This window comes from Electrophorus electricus, chromosome 23 (genome assembly GCF_041902795.1).
Source record: "Electrophorus electricus isolate QZ-2024a chromosome 23, ASM4190279v1, whole genome shotgun sequence".
Lineage (NCBI taxonomy): Eukaryota > Metazoa > Chordata > Actinopteri > Gymnotiformes > Gymnotidae > Electrophorus > Electrophorus electricus.
The window spans coordinates 16,091,144-16,109,714 of NC_137519.1; positions in this window are offsets into that span (position 1 = coordinate 16,091,144).

The window sequence follows — 18,571 nt, forward strand, 5'->3', positions numbered from 1 at the left end:
CTGTAAGCTGAGACATGTTTGTTTCTAAGGTCAAAGAGGTTCATCTGGATCAATAATGGAAAAATATATACCTTTCTTTTTAAAGAGGGAAGGAGACGGGAATATTGATTTTCCGCTTTTCCCCTGTGCTGCCTCATCAGTGGAATATTTTAGATGTCAAACAGCGAGCGAGGAGGAAAAGTAATGATGAACCTCTTTTGTGACGATTGTTTCATCTTCAGAGGAAGTGTCAGACCACAGGGACTAACGCAAAGTCCTTTTAGCTGTGAAGGACACCGGACGGCATCCGTTCTGAAGTGGTGTCCTTCAGGTTCGGCCAGCAGCAATGTGGAAAGAGGTCTTCGCTGATCCTGCCAGAGGCAGCCTCTGTCTGGACTACTGCTGGGGACACGCCACCACCAGGTCCCCAGAAACCTGCAAACATCCAAACAAGTCGTCTTCCTCCCTGTTGCCTCCGTGTGCTACGGTGACCTTTATTGCCACAAATGTCCATGTGAGACTAATGACGGTGAACAGTTAACCTTTCAACAAGCAGCTTTGGTGCTAGTGATGTATGAACATGAGTTAATTTTGATATGCCTCACAGACTATCTGAAGAAGGGCTAGTGCAGAGAAACAGGTTTGTTAATTATCAGTGCTGTCTGGTAATAAAATGTGGGGAAGGAGCCGACTGTGTGGATATCTTCTGTGTTCAGGATTCACCTACAGCAAACGCATGCTCTGTCCCCAGGAGACAGGCTGGAGGTCTGGAGACGTTACGTCTAAGAACGCTGAGACATTTCCACCTTGAACGGAGCAGACACAACTCTCCGTACGTCGCACTGCTCGTATACAACGTGTGTATGTGTTGTATAAATAAATACCACTTTGAGACTTCCTGTATTGATAAGTGTAAGTAAGTTGCGTTCTCGGTACCGAAGTCGTCCCTTTATTGAATTTTGGGCATGTCATATATTTAAATATTCAGGATATTGCGAATATACAAAAAATGTATTTATATCTTGTTTTTGTGGTTATGATCAGGTTTGCTAGGCAAACTCCTTTGTGTTTAAGGAAGAGAGTGGCAATGAGTTATTATAAGGAGGCATTTTATTAATCAACCATCAATCAAGAAGATTAACACACTCAAGGATGTCTTATGCTTTTAAAATAACTGTGGGTGTTGTGTTATGATGGCACAGTGCTTTACGCTGTTACTGTGGGTGTTATGACGGAACAGTGCTTTGTATACCTGCCGCTTGCATGTAATCTGAGGTGTTTCCTCTGTCATCAAGGGTTTCCTGTCCCAAGGGTTAAAGGTTAAGGGTTAGGGTTGGAACAGCAGTGGGAGATCACTGGCAATAACTCACCTCCTACCCACCTGTGGCCCAAACAAAATCTCATCTAATTGAACCCCATGGTTGATCCAGGTGTTAACAACTAAAAGCCTCCCCACGGTGCTGTGTGAGCTGGGTGAGTCGGCCATGTGCTTGTCTGCACACTAAACCCCTCTCAGGAGCGCATCTGTAAGATGGCTGGCTGACATCACCATGATGAAGATTTTGCTGGTTTTACTGGAGGTTTGGAGGAAGATGGGGATGCTGACAGAGGCCTGCTGTTCCTGCAGACGTGTTTGGTTTGTGCAGTGTTGGCACTGCTGGTGGCTCCACTCCGCTCCCACACACATGTTAAGAAACACAGGAGCTTCGTACTGTAGGGGCTCTTATTAGAGGGACACATTTACTTTTGGTGTCAGTTCGAGAGAACTGGAAAGTAACTTAAATAATAAGGTGTGTGAAGCAAGAACAAAAGATTTGACTGGAAGAACACGAGGCTGTGATGGTGGTGGAGGTCTACGAGCCAGCAGGCCTGATCCACACACCCAGACCGTGACGTGTTTACCTTCCCACACCTGCCTGATGCACGGCCCTGGTCCATAATAGCAGCACGATCTAAATGTTTACATCTGTTTGTCCCATTTCATCAGGACAGTGTTTAAATTACTGCTCAAACTTGCTGTAAGGGTGACAAATCTGTGTTTACTGTCAAGAGTTTATATTTATCAAATAAAATGTTTTGCTCTGTTCTTATTCATTATTCAAGAACACAATTATTTTTCTGTGTTTCAGATGTGTGAGGAGTGTGCTAAATAAATAAACAAAGTTCCCTTGGGGGTTATACTGCTCAAATGCCATTTGCTGTTGTGTCTGGTAGATACTGGCCAGCACCTCACAGTGTGTGTGTACATATATATGCTCCTGACCAAGGATCGGTACTTTATGCTTTATTCTCGCTGTATTCTTCATCTGTTTATTATGAATGCTGGTGGGCACAAGAAACGCAGACCTGCATCAGGGTTGTGAGGGCAGCATTTGAAAGACAAAATTCAGAGGTTTGTTATCTACCATATGAACCAGTTTTAGATGAAGTCATGTCATTTTCTAAACTAACCTCGACACCACTGCGAGAAGTCTTTCATACATCACCATCTGCACAACACAGACTCACAATCGTGCTTCTTTTTGGCATTAAATAAATACTGGCCAAATAAGGCCAATGTCTTTGAGAGGAGAGAAGTAAAGGGAATTATCTTGGCTGTTTGTAGGCTGGTGACAGACTTATGGCAGAACGCGTCTGCTTCTCGATGAGAAAAATATGTGCTCAGAGCTCGCGAAGACCAGCTTTGTTTGCACAGAGAGCCCATCACAGATGGTCCCCAGTATCCCCAGGCAAATACGGATATGAAGGCTTGGAGCCCTTTAAGAAATCTCTCACAGGATCTTTGGTTGCAGTTCTTCTTGGCAGTATGTGTGGTCAGAGGGCCGTGGTATCATTTCTGTGAGAGAGTGCTTCTAGGCATTATTCTAAAACTATTCTGATGACACCACAGGCCTCATTATCGCCATCATAATTGCAGGACTGCCACGGCGTGGACTTGTAACTGATGGAGTCCAGGCTCACTCAGTGACTGTAAGCCCCGCCCCCAGGCTTTCACCGCCATCAGACAAAATGGCCCTGTCAACTTGCAGTTGAGTGTTAAATATTGAGTTGGTTAGCAGTGGAGGGCAGAGAGCAGCAGTGAATCAATGCTTTAAGTGGGCACACACGACGCTGCTCACTCCCAGGCTTCTGAGCTCATCTCCTCTCCAAGCGCTATCACTTGCTTGTCAGATGTGAGCTGATTGTGTGTGTGTGTGTGTGTGTGTGTATGTAAGAGAGAGAGAGAGAGAGTCCGTGTGTGTGAGAGCAGCAGACCCTGACCCTGCTGTGTGTCTGGATCAATCTACATTTTTCATCACTTTCTCTCTAACACCTTAGGCGCCTGCAGCGGGACCCAGGTCTGGCAGACGGCACGGTGTCCAGCAGGGGGCGCCGCTTGGCTGTGCCCGATTGAGACCCGTGATCGTCACCTCTCTGGCACTGCTTGGTGCTGTTTGCTCCTTCTCTGCTCGCTGCCGATGAGCTGTGCAGGGTTTTACGAGTCCATGTTTCATTTCTTTTATCGTGCCTGTCAGCGACACATGAATATTATTCCTGAGGCAGAAGAAACAGCAGAAATAGAAGCTGCTTTGTCGTGCTGGACTGGAAGTGTTGTTTGTGTGATCTCTGTCTTCTGTGTGATCAGACGTGTGTGATTGAGGAGCTTTGATCCAGTTTTACCTTCATGAAGCCAAAATCGTCATCTATCCGTTTGTTGTATGACTCCGCCAGGTCTGTGTAGCAGAGGTGTTCACTAGTACTCAGGAGTCGTTCACTAGTATTCAGAAATCGTTTCCTAGTACTCAAGAGTCGTTCACTAGTATTCAGGAATCGTTCCCTAGTACTCAGGAGTCATTAACTAGTACTCAGGAGTCGTTCACTAGTATTCAGAAGTTCACATTTTCAGCATCTTTCCACACCGGTTTTTCTTTGCACATACCTAATTTTTGAAAACAAATGCAATTAACTATGTGTCATGATGTAACTAACTAATGGAAAATACTACCCCAACTCTGTATCTAAGGGCAACACATCCAGAATAAATAAACAAGGCTTAATTCATAAATGTATGCATGAAATAATAATGTATGCATGGAATAATAATGAATGGGTGGAATAATAATGCCAGTGTTCCACAATGCTGAGCATATTTAAGCAGGAGAACTGCAGAGAAGTCCCTCATACATCAATAACAACAACACAAGTGCATAAGTCTGCTGACAAGCACAGAGATCTTCTCCAGAGAGACACCAGAATACCCCACAAAGCCCACATGTACACTCTAAAATAGCTCACACAGCTCAGCAAATTCACACAGTTCACAAACATCTTTACTTGGATTTGTTTGGTATTTGGCTCTCTACACTTTCTCTTGGCTTTCTCTCTCTCTCTCTCTCTCTCTCTCTCTCTCTCTCTCTCTCTCTCTCTCTCTCTCTCTCTCTCTCTCTCTCTCTTACCCCACATCTTTTTCTCTGACTGTTGCAGATTGTTGCTCTGTGTGATTCTGTGGACCCACTGATGTTTTCTTCTATTTGTCTCTGTTATGGTGGCGGAAGCTGGGCTGCTCCATCTGCTCCAGACAGAGGCTTGGACCAGAGTGGTGAGCTGGTGTCCTGTGTCCCTGTGGCAGGTTGGTCCAGTGCCCTGTGCCCTCGGGGTTCTGGACAGCATAAGCTTCTGCTTATGACTGGTTCACGACTGGTTCACGACTAGTTAATGACTGGTTAATGCCACCATAATACAGCCATTCCAAAGACTGCTGAAATATCTAGGAATATCTGAAATATCTAGGAATATCTTTCATTTCATATATAAAACCAAAGCATGTCACACTTGAGTATCACAGTCGTGTAAGTTTCACACTTGTGTATCACACTTGTGTAAGTTTCACACTCGTGTAAGTTTCAAACTCATGTAAGCATCACGCTTGTGTATCACACTCGTGTAAGCATCACACTCGTGTAACCATGTTTTGTGAAAGGTGTGCACCAGACAGATGAAGGCTGTGAAGGATCCTGGGACATGTTCAGCATGTGTGTAATTGTGTGATTGACTGATGATTCAGATTGTGTGTAATTGTGTGTGTGATTGATTGATGTCGTCTGCAGAGCTGCCGCAGTGATTTAGCTTAAGAGAGTGTGTGAATACTTCCCCAGTGTAGATGTACTGGATCATGCAAGAATTGCATTTCACATGCACACACACACACACACACACACACACACACACACACACACACACACACACACACACACACACAGAGCAACCTCACACTCAGCAGTGACCTCACACACATGGCTACCTCACACTTAGCAGAGTGACCTCACACACACAGAGTGACCTCACACTCAGCAGAGTGACCTCACACTTCTCAATGATCATGTCAGGTCCACTGTCCTGGCTAAACAAGGAACCCCTGGGAGGAGGAATGCCACAGCATGGCAGCATAAATGAGAAGATGAATCAGAGTTTATCAGCCCTTTACAGTGCCTCCACCCCCAGTCCACCTACTACAGAGAGAGAGAGAGTGTGTGTGTGTGTGTGTGTGTGTGTGCGTGCGTGCGTGCGTGTGTGTGTGCGTGTGTGTGTATGCGTGTGTGAAACAGAAGAGTAGGAGATAGAGGACATTTTATGTCTCGAGTACTGGACTGCTGCATCTCTATTCAACTTCCTGTCAACTTCCTGTTAAGTGTGCCGTTAGAATGCTATTTTCTCAGCTGTTCACTTGTAGGTATATGAAGGGTATGTGAATATAAAAGCAGGCGTGTGAAGACATTGGCCAGTAGTGGGAGGAGGGTAGCTCAGCAGTGTGAAGCCCATTCTCAAATCACAGCAAAACACTATTACCCATAATGCACTATTACCAACAATACATGTCTACCCACAATACACTTCTAGCCACAATACACTTATAACCACAATACACTAATACCCACAATACAGGTTTACCCATAATACACTTCTACCCACAATACACTATTACCCACAATACACTAATACCTACAATACACTATTACCCACAATACTCTAATACTTCTGAACTGACTTATTATTCCATCTTTATATCTTATGCATCATAACAGTCTGTCAGCAGCAGATCCAGTCCCATAATGAACTGATACACTCCTGACACGGAGACCTGGCATGAGCTTTTGAAGTCAAGTCTACTTGTTTTTTGCACCAAGCTGATGCAAGATCATCCAGAGCCAGAGGAGAAGCCTCTCCCTCTCTCTCTCCCTCTCACCCTCTCTCTCTCCCTCTCTCTCTCTTTCTCTCTTTCTCTCTCTCCTTCTCACCCTCTCTCTTACCCTTTCTCTCTCTCTCTTGCATGTGTGTGTGTGTGTGTGTGTTCGAGGGCGAGAGAAACGGTGCATGTATGTGTGTAAGCGTGTGCATGTGTAAGAGTGTGCAAGAGTGTGTGTGTGTATGTGTGTGTGTTTGAGAGAGAGAAAGAGAGTACATGTATGTGTGTAAGGGTGTGTGTGTTAGAGGGAGTATGTAAGGGTGTGTATGTGTAAAAGTCTATGTATATGTGTGTGTGTATGTGTGTGTGTGTGTGTATGTGTGTGTGAGATGGCACATTTCCGAGGGGCTGTTTGATTCCTCGTCAGTGCTGGAGATAACACATCACTCTGTGTCCGTGATTATTATAACGAGTCCTGCACGAGTGTGGAGGGATACAGATGTGTAATCCTGTAATATAACGAGTCCTGCACGAGTGTGGAGGGATACAGATATGTAATCCTGTAATATCAGACTGGGTGGTAAGAGACACTGGGGAGCATTTTAAAACATTGTTCAGGTTTAACACAATGCTTAGTTTTAACACAGTATTCAGTCTTTAATACAGTGTTCATGTTTTAACACAATTTTCAGGTTTTAACAATGTTCAGGTTTTAACACAATGTTCAGGTTTAACAAGGTGTTCACATTTAACACAGTGTTCAGGTTGAACAGTATTTAGGTTTAACCCTTTCTGCAGGCTTTTTCTACACATTTTTCAGACTGCCGGTAAATGTTCAATCTAGATTGAGTTTCTTACCACCTTACCAGACCTGCCTTATTCATGGAGTCCTGAACTGCAGCTGTCAGCTGGGGGACTTCAATCAAATAAGCACAGCCATTAAATGGAGAGCATTCAGAACCTTCAGCTGGAAAAGGACCAGGAGAAATAAGCAGAGCTGGAGGAGCTCTGTGGGATGACAGCTTTACTACGTCTGTTCACCACAGGAGTCCTGGACCACTGCAGGTACCAAACTCAAACCAAACCTAAACCAAACTCAAAACTGAACTCAAACCAAACCCAAATCAAACTTAAACCTGAACTCAAACCAAACCCTAACCTGAATTCAAACCAAACCTGAACTCAAACCAAATTCAAACCAAACCCTAACCTGAACTCAAACCAAACCCAAACCTGAACTCAAACCAAACCTAAACCTGAACTCAATCCAAACCAACCCAAACCTAAACCAAACTCAAAACTGAATTCAAACCAAGCCCAAACCTGAACACAAACCAAACCCAAACCTGAACTCAAACCAAACCTAAACCAGAACTTAACCCTAACCTAAACTAAACTCAAGCTTGAATTCAAACCAAACCCAAACCTGAACTCAGACCAAACCCAAACCAAACCTAAACCAAACTCAAAACTGAATTCAAACCACACCTAAACTCACATCAAATCCAAACCTCAACTCAAACCAAACCTAAACTTGAACTCAAACCAATCCCAAACTGAACACAAACCAAACCCAAACTTGAACTTAAACCAAACCTAAACCAAATTCAAACCAAACCCAAACCTGAACTCAAACCAAACTGAAACCTGAATTCAAACCAAATCCAAACCTGAGCTCAAACCAAACCTAAATCTGAACTCAAACCAAACTCAAACCAAACCCAAATCTGAACCCAAACCAAACCTAAACCAAACTCAAATCTGAATTCAAACCAAACCTAAACCTGAACTCAAACCAAACTCAAACCTGAACTCAAACCAAACCTAATCCTGAACTCAAACCAAACTCAAATCAAACCCAAACCTGAACTCAAACCTAAACCCACAGGGTACCTGAAGGTCACATTCATTTTTTTTTAACTATAAATAATTTAACATCAACTTAATTTGAAGTTGAATCAAATTAAATATACTAGTACAAACCTCAAGGATGTTTGTATGGGTCTGGACAATTCAGGTGAAATTGATTTGTTGTCATAGCAACAGGCCCCCTTGCACGTATCTGTGTGGTGAGATTGGCTCTAGTGGGGTGGAAGGATTGCCTTGGACATGTGGATGAGGACCTTGGCAGAGGCTGTATAACAGAGCAGAGTTTTAAATGCCCAGACAGACAGACATGAGCAAATCTCAAGAGCCTTTCTTACTAAAAATCTCATTAAAACCCAGTTTTTAAAGAAATGCTGCTCTATAGTAGCAGTGTTGTACGTATCCTGGATGCCCACCATATTTGAGGTTTTTATTCAATGTTCTGTCATCATGGCAGTGAACCGTAGAAATTGGCATTCTGTTCCTTGCCAGCATGCCATAACTGATGAGGAATACAGCACCCCCTGCTGCCTTGGAGGGCTGGGCTGAGAGGGTGGGTGGTGTCTGCACTGCAGGGCTGAATGCATGGAGAGATGTAGCATCTGTCGTCTTTGTGCGCTGTCTTCCTCGGGGAGGCCTGTTCAGCCCACTGGTGTGTCTCAGTGAGGGGAGGCACGGCGCTCTGCAGTCTTGCCGCCGGCCGTGCTGGGACAGGGGAGGGGCGTGTCTTCCCAACCTGTTGGTCAGGTTGTGTGTGTGATGAGTCCCGCTGGGACACCGTGTATGCGCATGCAGCACAGCTGGTTAAGCAGTCCATCATGCCTTCAGCACATGCACCTCAGCGCCTCTCCGGCCTGCTCACGGGACGGAGATTAATCTGTCATGTCATGAAGAATATTGAGTTTGTTTTTCTCACAAGCTCTTTGTTTTCTTCTTAGTTTTCTGTCCATTCACGACAATTACAAATCTGTTTCTGTTACTCTCCGTTAATGGGTGTTCAGACTTTTCAGATGGAAGGTTAGCATAGTGTAAAATAAATAAAGAGAAAATAAGCAAAAAACACAACAGCAGCAACACACACACACTCACACACACTCACACACACACACACACACACACACACACTCAGATGAGCACACACACACATTCACACACACTCACACACACACACACACACACACACACTCAGATGAACACACACTCACACACATTCACACACACACACGCACACACACACTCACACACACACACACACACACACACACTCACACACATTCACACACACACACACACGCACACACACACTCACACACACACACTCAGATGAGCCCACACACACTCACACACACACACTCACACACACACACACACTCAGATGAGCACACACACAGACACACACACACTCACACTCACACACATTCACACACACACACACACACACACTCACACACACTCACACGCACACACACACTCACACACACACTCACACACACACACACTCACACATACACACACACATGCACTCACACACACGCACTCACACACACACACAGTCTCACACTCTCACACACACACACACACACTCACATTCACACACACAGACACACACACACACAAAACAAACAAACCCAGGGCCTCACTAAACAGCCTCCCACAGGAGTCTCACCCAGCAGATAAGACCAGCTGGGTAAACCTTCACTGTGGTGAAGCAGGGGTCAACAACACAAGCGCTCAGATGTTTTCCTGGACATGAGAGAACATCTTGCTTTGAAGATTCTGTGGAAAATAGGTGATACAAAAATGAATAATAATAAAAAACTACTCAAGGCTAATTTTGCTGAACTGCTATCAGCTGTGTGCAGAAAGTTTCACGCGTGTGTTAGCATCACAGCGAACAGTTAGCTCATCTCTCTCACCGATATCAAAGCTTGCCTCCCAGGCATACGTGCATTTTAACGTTCTACACAGATGAACATACACACTGCACTTTAACTCAGCACGACCACACGACGATACTGGAGAACCTCCTGACTAGCAAAAAAGCTGGTTCAAGAATAAATACTGAACTAAATGTCTGAGAAAATGTCCATGGCTGACTAGCAAGTGCCTAGCAACCCCCAGAACATACAGTACAGGTGTAACACCTCAAACACGAATCCTTACTAGGGCCAGAGTACTGGAGTACACAACCAAGACTTTTTTGCTGTCTTGGACTGGTCTTAGTATTTGTCTTTGTATTTATACTCAGACCTGTTTGAGTCTCGGTCATTAGTCTTGACAGCACTTTTCTTTTGTCGCGATTAAAAAAAGTTTTGTTGGTTTGTTTTCTTTTTCACGTTGTCAATGACACTGATGAACTGAAGTAACTTCTAAAAAAGTCTCTGGATGTTTGTGATTTAGCCAACTGAATGAAAAGTGTTCATAGGTTACTTTACTTTAAAACAGCCACCATTGATGGTTACACAAACTAAGAAATGCACTTTTACTTTGGAAACTCTGTATTGGAGGCAAGTTTGGGATTTTCTTTTTGGCCACAGAGGCCATGTGGGCTGTAATTCAGGCAGTTAGCATTATCAAGTTAAGCTAGCAATGTTGGTCTGTTTCTAATGTAATAGAGAAGAAAATAAAATATGAATTAATTTTATTCACACAAACTATATTATTAAACTACATTATTATGGTCAATGTCCATTTAAACACAATGGAAAACTAAACAGAGCATTTATCATTTTTCTTTCTCATAGCAGGAACCAGTCTACAGCTTCTGAACATCCTGTAGGGCAGTGTGCATGTCTGAAAAGTGTGAATGTTCAAAAAGTGTGCATGACAAGCCTCATAGTCACTCTCTCACTCACACATGCGTGCGCACACGTGACTGTAAACTTCCTCTGCTGTCAGTCTCCTCCATATTTTTGTACAAATGCTACTATCAGATTCTCACTTATATTATACATAATCCATACTGTGGTCATCCATGCGTGCAAGGCTGAGGTCATCATGTGTCATCACATGTGCAGAGCCTGCTGGTCTCACTGAGCAGATCCTTCACCATGAAGGTTGAGTTTCTCACTGACAGCTCAACGTATCTGCTGCCCCACACTCCCACAACCCCACACTTCCCCAAGGGCTGCAGAGACTGGGGCTTCTGTGCGCCCCCATTAGAAAGCTCTCTACTGGAAGCCCAAAATGGCCCTTAGCTGTGGAAAATAAGAGGATGAAAAATATCTTTAAAGAGAGGTGAGGGTGAAAAGAGGCAGATGTTTCTTTTGAAGAGTGAGTTGGGAGAGCTTGTGCTTGAGTGTGTGCTTTCTCCGAGAATGTGTGCTGCATATGTCTTAACAACAACATTTCCATTCGAGGAAAGAGGAAATCAGCTTGTTTTTGTGAAGGCGACTGTGCAGTGGGAGACATTTCATTATGGAGTTTTCACATGGTGCCCACTATGGGGGTCTGTCTGTTACTGTGGGCCTCTGTCTGTTACTGTGGGGGTCTGTCTGTTACTGTGGGCCTCTGTCTGTTACTGTGGGCCTCTGTCTGTTACTGTGGGGGTCTGTCTGTTACTGTGGGCCCCTGTCTGTTACTGTGGGGGTCTGTCTGTTACTGTGGGCCTCTGTCTGTTACTGTGGGGGTCTGTCTGTTACTGTCCAAGCCCCTTTGCTGCTTTGTACAAGGTGGCCAGACCCCACTGCTGGATTTCTCATCATGGCAGCAGAAACCCAGAGGACTGAGGAAACTGCGTTAAGCACAAAAGCTGATAAGAGAAGAGACAGAATCCTTCATTAAAACAGGGAGCTGTCTCCTCTGACTTCTACACTTCAGAGCCAAGGCAGGTGGAGCTGAGGCAGGTGGGGTTTAGGTAGGTGGAGCGCGCTTGTGGTTTTTTTTTGAGAGCTATGCTCTTCTGTGCCTTTTTTCATCTGTTGTCTTCATTTAGCTGCTGTTTCGGTGGAGCGTCAGGGAGTGGGGGAGGGGAGACAGTGAATGGACAGCCACAGACACACAGGAAACGTGGAACGGAGGCGTCTGGTGCGGCTGTGTGGGGAGACGTCATGTTACTGGCACTCAGATCAGATTCCACATTTGTACTGGTGCATTAGTGTGAAAAACTGGAAGTTAGATTGCACTTTGTGCTCAGCTTTTGAGGGCCAGTGGCTGCCATCTGTCCTCAGCATGACATGCAGGGTTGTATAGTCTGTACTCCAAAGAGAGGTGATTGTGTATCTCCCTAGGCTCAGCTGTCTGGACAACACAGTGGCTAAACATATGTATGGAATATTGAACATCTGTAATGGAAATGCACATGGAAGACACACAGCTCCTAGTTACAGATGCTTCAGCTAAAATATATTTTGGCAGGATTTCAATTGTCTAATTTATACACAAACACACATATGTGTGTAGAACTGCTGTGAGATTGGATGTGATTCATTTTCAAGGTTATCAGCAAATAAACTTGGCGTTGTTTGGCAGTGCATCCATGATTTGTCCTCACAGTCAAAACATAGCCTCACAGTCAAACAGCTTCACAGTCAAACACAGCCTTGTTCTACCGTGATTCAAACCAAATACTTCTGGGAGTAGCTGTAATCTTGGCTGGCTGCAGTAAACCAGCTAGTCTGTGACTGCGCTGTGTTAGACTCACAAAGCGTAAGGTCAAGTTTGTTCCAGTGGCAAAACAGAAGAAATCTTCAGGGATGCTTGAAGTTTCATTCCAAAGATCTGTAGAAGAGCAGCATGCCCCCCCACCATGAATAAGGGCCCCCTCACACTCCTCACTGATATCTGTTTCTGTTTCAACTTTGTGCTGGAGCACAAAAGAAAGTCTAATGAGATATTTTAGCAGTGACATTCCCTGAAGGGTGTGGCCCAAATTCTGGTCATTAGTGAACTTTAGTTGGCTCGGTTCATCTGCCAAGCAGACAGAAGCTGCTCTAGATTAATGAAATTATTTAAGAAGCACATTGTGTAATGTGTTCTGTTATCTACAGTTTGTTTGAAAGCCTCCACTCCAACTTTCACATCTTTGCTTTGATTCAGTGTGGAGTTTCGCTCTGTGTTTCTGTCTTATCTAAGCCTTCTTTTTAGTCCTTCTATGATGTGCATGGATCATATCGGTCTTGGAAGAGTTGTAAGCCACTTTGCAATATGCAGTAGCTAGTGTAAGGGCCATCAGAACACACAACTCACACACCCCTCATAAAACTCTGCAAACATTTATGTAGAACACACAATTCAAATGGAGAAACCCAAACATTCAGTATCCTAAAAATAATTCTTATATATACATATATATGCAAAATTGTGGTGAAGTACACAAGGTTTCCACAGACGCAGGGCATTTTGGTCAGGTCCTTCATCAGCTGTGCAAACAGTGAAATATATAGAAATATAGATCATCAAAATTGCAGTGAAGTGTACAAGGTTCCACATATTTTACTACAGTACACTGCAATTACTTACCTGGAATCGTATATGTACAATATCCATATCCTTAAAGCAGCAACTGTTTTAAAATTCTGTGAACTGGTCTCAATCTCCAGAAACTGTTCTGTTGTCATTCTTTAGTTCCTGTTTCCCAGGGGTACAAATATTAGGCTGCACACCTGTACAATCCTTTTATCATCCATGGCCATGAGTCAAACTAGCAAGCTTTCAGATGAAATGACAGAGGGTTGTTGTCCTCAAAAGTCAAGGTAAGAAAGAAACACTTCAGAGTGGAATCTTGGGGTAGATTTCAAGTCATCTTGAAGGGTTAATTGCACGTAAGTATGTTTGGTGATGAAACAGGGCAGCATTAAAGTAAAAACATCTAATATCAACTTTAAAGTTTCATGGAAGATTACTGAAGATTTCGGCAACTGTTTAGTGTGAAATATCATATAACTACCAGGATGTTGTGGTTCATTAAGTACCAGGATGTTGTGGTTAATTAAGAACAGGGATGTTGTGGTTCTTTAAGTACCAGGATGGTGTGGTTCATTAAGTACCAAGATGTTACGGTTCATTAAGTACCAGGATGTTCTGCTTCTTTAAGTGCCAGGATGGTGTGGTTCATTAAGTGCCAGGATGGTGTGGTTCATTAAGTGCCAGGATGGTGTGGTTCATATTCTGGTTGTGTCTGCCCAGAACTCATCTCTAAACTGTGGGCACAGTAATTTGCAGTCTTACCTAAGTTACCTCAAGTTATCTCAGTTACCTCAAGTTATGACTTCTACTCAAAACCTGAGTTGAAGAGGAATAATCCTGAAACACAAGGCTAGCACTGATCAGGAGGTTGTGATGTCCTGCACAGAGTTGTCCCTGATCCCTCTGTACTAGCGCTCCAGACCAGGATACTTTAAAAACACAGGTTACTAAACCACAAGTTACTCTTAAAAAAATCCAGCTTAGCTACATTAAAGCCGTCCATTAGAGAAATGTAGCTAGTTATGCTACAAGCTAAAGTAGCTTGACTACATTGATCTCTTCTACTAACTGAAAATAGAAGTTAGAGGAGGTTTACAAATAAAATAAGTTTCTCATACATTGTTTGATTGTGATAGAAGTCAGTGTGAGTTATTGCTCCATCTTTTCAGCCCACCAGCAAGAAGGAGTTAAATCACATGATGGATCAGAACTGTACCGACCTGTCAGGTGATCAGACACCTAGTTATCAGTCACCTCCTGAGCAGTGGGAATCACCTGGATTCTACCCGATACCAGGGGCATCATGGGGGAGTGTTGTACCATGTGGAAATGGCTGCCCTGTGCAGTTGCTGTAGTCTTGCTATGAACAGCCCTCTCTATCTCACCCAAAAGGTGCGTGTTTGGATATCCAGGAACCCTGCACGCGACTGAGGCTCTATGTGAGAAGATTCTGAAACCATCTGCAGTTTAGCTGTCAGAGAAAGATGCTGGTCTCTGCCTGTTAGGGATCAAAGCCCAAAAGGCACCTGGGCCTGATGGACTCTGTGACTGGGTTTTAAAGTTTGTGCCCGTCTGTTTTTATTATTAGCTGTACATTTTCTAGATTGTGGAAGTGGCCGAATATAATTGCGTTAGCAAAGAAACCTGCGTCTTGGACAAGGTATCGTCCACATGTATGGTCATTATTTAACTACATCTACAGTATAGTTGAGCAGCTAGATTCCCTATAGTCTGTAGGCCCACCAGGGAGGAGGATGCGCCCGTCACCATGGTTACTGTGAGAGCATGTGCCTGTCACCATGGCGACTGTGAGGAGGCGCCTGTCACCATAGTGAATGTAACAGGATGGGCCCGTCACCATGGTGAATTCAGGTGCCAACCATCTACAAGGGACTAAAGCTTATTTTATGTGATTACTGAATTTATTTGATTACTGAATTTTTGTGATTATTGATTTGGTATAGTGGACATGTGGGTATAGTGGGCATGTGGGTATAGTGGGTATAGTGGGCATGTGGGTATAGTGGGCATGTGGGTATAGTGGGTATAGTGGGTATAGTGGGCATGTGGGTATAGTGACATCTACCACAGAAAAAGCATGGTAAGGACACACAGAGTGCTGTAGGCCATCCTGCATCCTGTACATTAACGTTTAATCTTTAAAACTGTTATTTTTTGCTTGTTTGTTTATTCTAGTTGTGCTTTTATGTGAATTAGAATATTCAGAATTTGTAATATTCTAATAGAATATTAAAATAGAGGTTCTTTAGCGTCTTTGATTTATGTTTGTCTTCGTTACTGTCCCTCTTTTCCATTTATTTGCAGTAATCCCACTTGGCCTGTGTCTGCTGCGGATGTGTATTTTGTGAGCTGAAATATCTTTCGTCTTTTCCTCTGTACCAACGCTACAACATTTTCCAAAAAGTCTATTTCAGTCTGGTAGAGTTTTCTTCTTTTTAAAGGCACTGCAGAACCAGTGAGCTAGAAATGGTTAACGTCGCTGGAGAATGGTGGTGAGCAGGAATGGTTGAACAACTGTGTTCAGGAAGACTCCAGATATACTGAAGCTCTTCACTCTGGCCGATGGGTCAGAGCACCAGTGGTTCAGAAGAACATTTATATGAATGCCTAGAAAATACTCCCTTATTGTTACGTGTAGCTGTAGGGAGAGAGAGGCAGAGACAGAGCCCAGGAGAGATTTCTCCAAACAAACTCCTCAGTCCACCAGCTCTGCTCCTAACCCCCCCCCCCCCCGCCACACACACACATTGGTCTTCAGTCCTCTCTTGACCAGTGTGGTTTACCACCACTGACCAAAGTAACCACATACTGGTATCACCACCCCATAGGACTTCAGATACAGGATCTCAAAACTGATGGATGGTCACCGATTTAGTACCGATTTAGACCATTTGTGGTGGAGCAGGGCCAAATTTACCATTGTGATTTTATCTCTGTTAGCTCGCTAATATGCACAGAAGTGGAGAAGATGAGAACAAGACTTCATAGACCAGAGTTTGTTCTCCAGTGTTCCACACCATCCCACTGCCCCAGTTTAACAGTTTTGTTAAACTTCTATAATTAACTAATCTTGCTAAACTACATTATTAACTACTCTTGTTAAACTACTATTTTAAATTACTCTTGTTAAGATACTATTATTAACTACTGTTGTTAAACCACTATTATTAACTACTCTTGATAAACTACTACTGCTAAACTACTATTGTTAAACTACTCTTCTTAAATTACTATTATTAAATTAGTCTTGTTAAACTTCTATAATTAACTAATCTTGCTAAACTACTATTAACTACTATTATTAAACTACTCTTGTTAGTAGAGTAGTTGTTAGCAGTGACGCATTAGGTGATGAGGGGGATGGTGACGCGTGAGCACTTTACCAGATTGCTCTCACTTCATTGATGCAGAATATCAGTGGTGAGTCCTGGTGGTTTACTGAGTGCTAATGTGTGTTAACAGTGGAGTTCAGAAAGACCCTTACATGCAGATGAACGCCTGAACTGTGTGGGATTAGTGTGAACTGTGTGGGATTAGTGTGAACTGTGTGGGATTCATGTGAGCTGTGTGGGATTAGTGTGAACTGTGTGGGATTAGTGTGAACTGTGTGGGATTAGTGTGAACTGTGTGGGATTAATGTGCACTGTGTGGGATTAGTGTGAACTGTGTGGGATTAGTGTGAACTGTGTGGGATTAATGTGAACTGTGTGGGATTAGTGTCCATAACTGCCTTTCACATTCATGTAGGTGAAGGTATTACAGGCTCACAGCAGGGTGACAGGAGTGGGTGGGGAGGAGGTGACGGAGGAGTGTGAGGAAGTGAGGGAGGAGCGTGAGGTTAAGGAGGTGAGCAAGGAGTGTGGAAGCTCAGTGAAAATAAAGCAGCATGTCTCTGAGACATGTTTGGTTCTGTCTAACACTGGAACGTATGTCTTCTCTGTGTGACATGGCTAGGCATAAATGAGCGTGTGCGTGTGTGTGTGTGTGTGTGTGTGTGTGTGTGTGTGTGTGTGTGTGTGTGTGTGTGTGAGTGTTTTGGGAACTTGTGTTGTAGGGTGTGTGTGTGTGCGTGTATGCGTTTTGGGAGCTTGTGTAGTAGGATGTGTGTGTGTGTGAGTGTTTTGGAAGCTTGTGTTGTAGGGTGTGTGTGTGCACATGTCTGCGTTTTGGGAGCTTGTGTAGTAGGTTGTGTGTGTGTGTGTGTGTGTATGTGTGTGTTTTGCAAACTTGTGTAGTAGGTTGTGTGTTTGTGTGTATGTGCATGTGTGTGCGTGTTTGTGTGTGTGTGTGTGTGTGTGTTTTGGAAGCTTGTGTTGTAGGGTGTGTGTGTGTGTTTTTTTTTGGGGGGAGCTTATGTAGTAGGTTGTGTGTGTGTGTGTGTGTGTGTGTGTGAGTGTTTTGTAAGCTTGTGTTGTAGGGTGTGTGTGTGTGTGTATGTGTGTGTGTTTTTTGGGAGCTTATGTAGTAGGTTGTGTATGTGTGTGTGTGTGTGTGTGTGTGTGTGTGTGTGTGTGTGTGTGTGTGTGTATGTGTGTGTTTTGCAAGCTTGTGTAGTAGGTTGTGTGTGTGTGTGTGGGGGGGGGGGTATGTGTTATTGCTGCAGGGCCTCTGTGAGTCCATCTGGTCAGTATGTTTTTAAAATGGAGACTCAGGAATAATGACTTTATAGAGTCTAGACGAACTATGAGGGCATGAGGGTTTGAGGGGAAGTGGAGAGAGAATGAGAGATGGATGGATGGGCTGCTGGTGATCTGTTTCCTCTACATCTCCCTGCAGACGTCATCTTAGTCCCCTTTACTTCACTTCTCTCTGTGTAGCGTGTTAATGTACAAGTAAGAGAGGAATGCGGTGTGTGTTTGTTGAGTGTGTGAGTGTGTGTCTGCAGACACTTCGCATTAGTGTGTATGATGGAAGAGCTCATGGTTCCACACAAACATTCTCTTTGGTTTGTGTCTGAGGGCAGAACCTGCATACCTGTTCACTCCAGAACACAGCATTCACTCCAAGACAGAGTGAAGTTCACTACAGAACACAATATTCACTCCTGCACAGAGTGAAACTCACTCCATAACACAGTGTTTACTCCTGCTCAGAGTGAAGTTTACTCCAGAACACAGCGTTCACTCTAGCACAGAG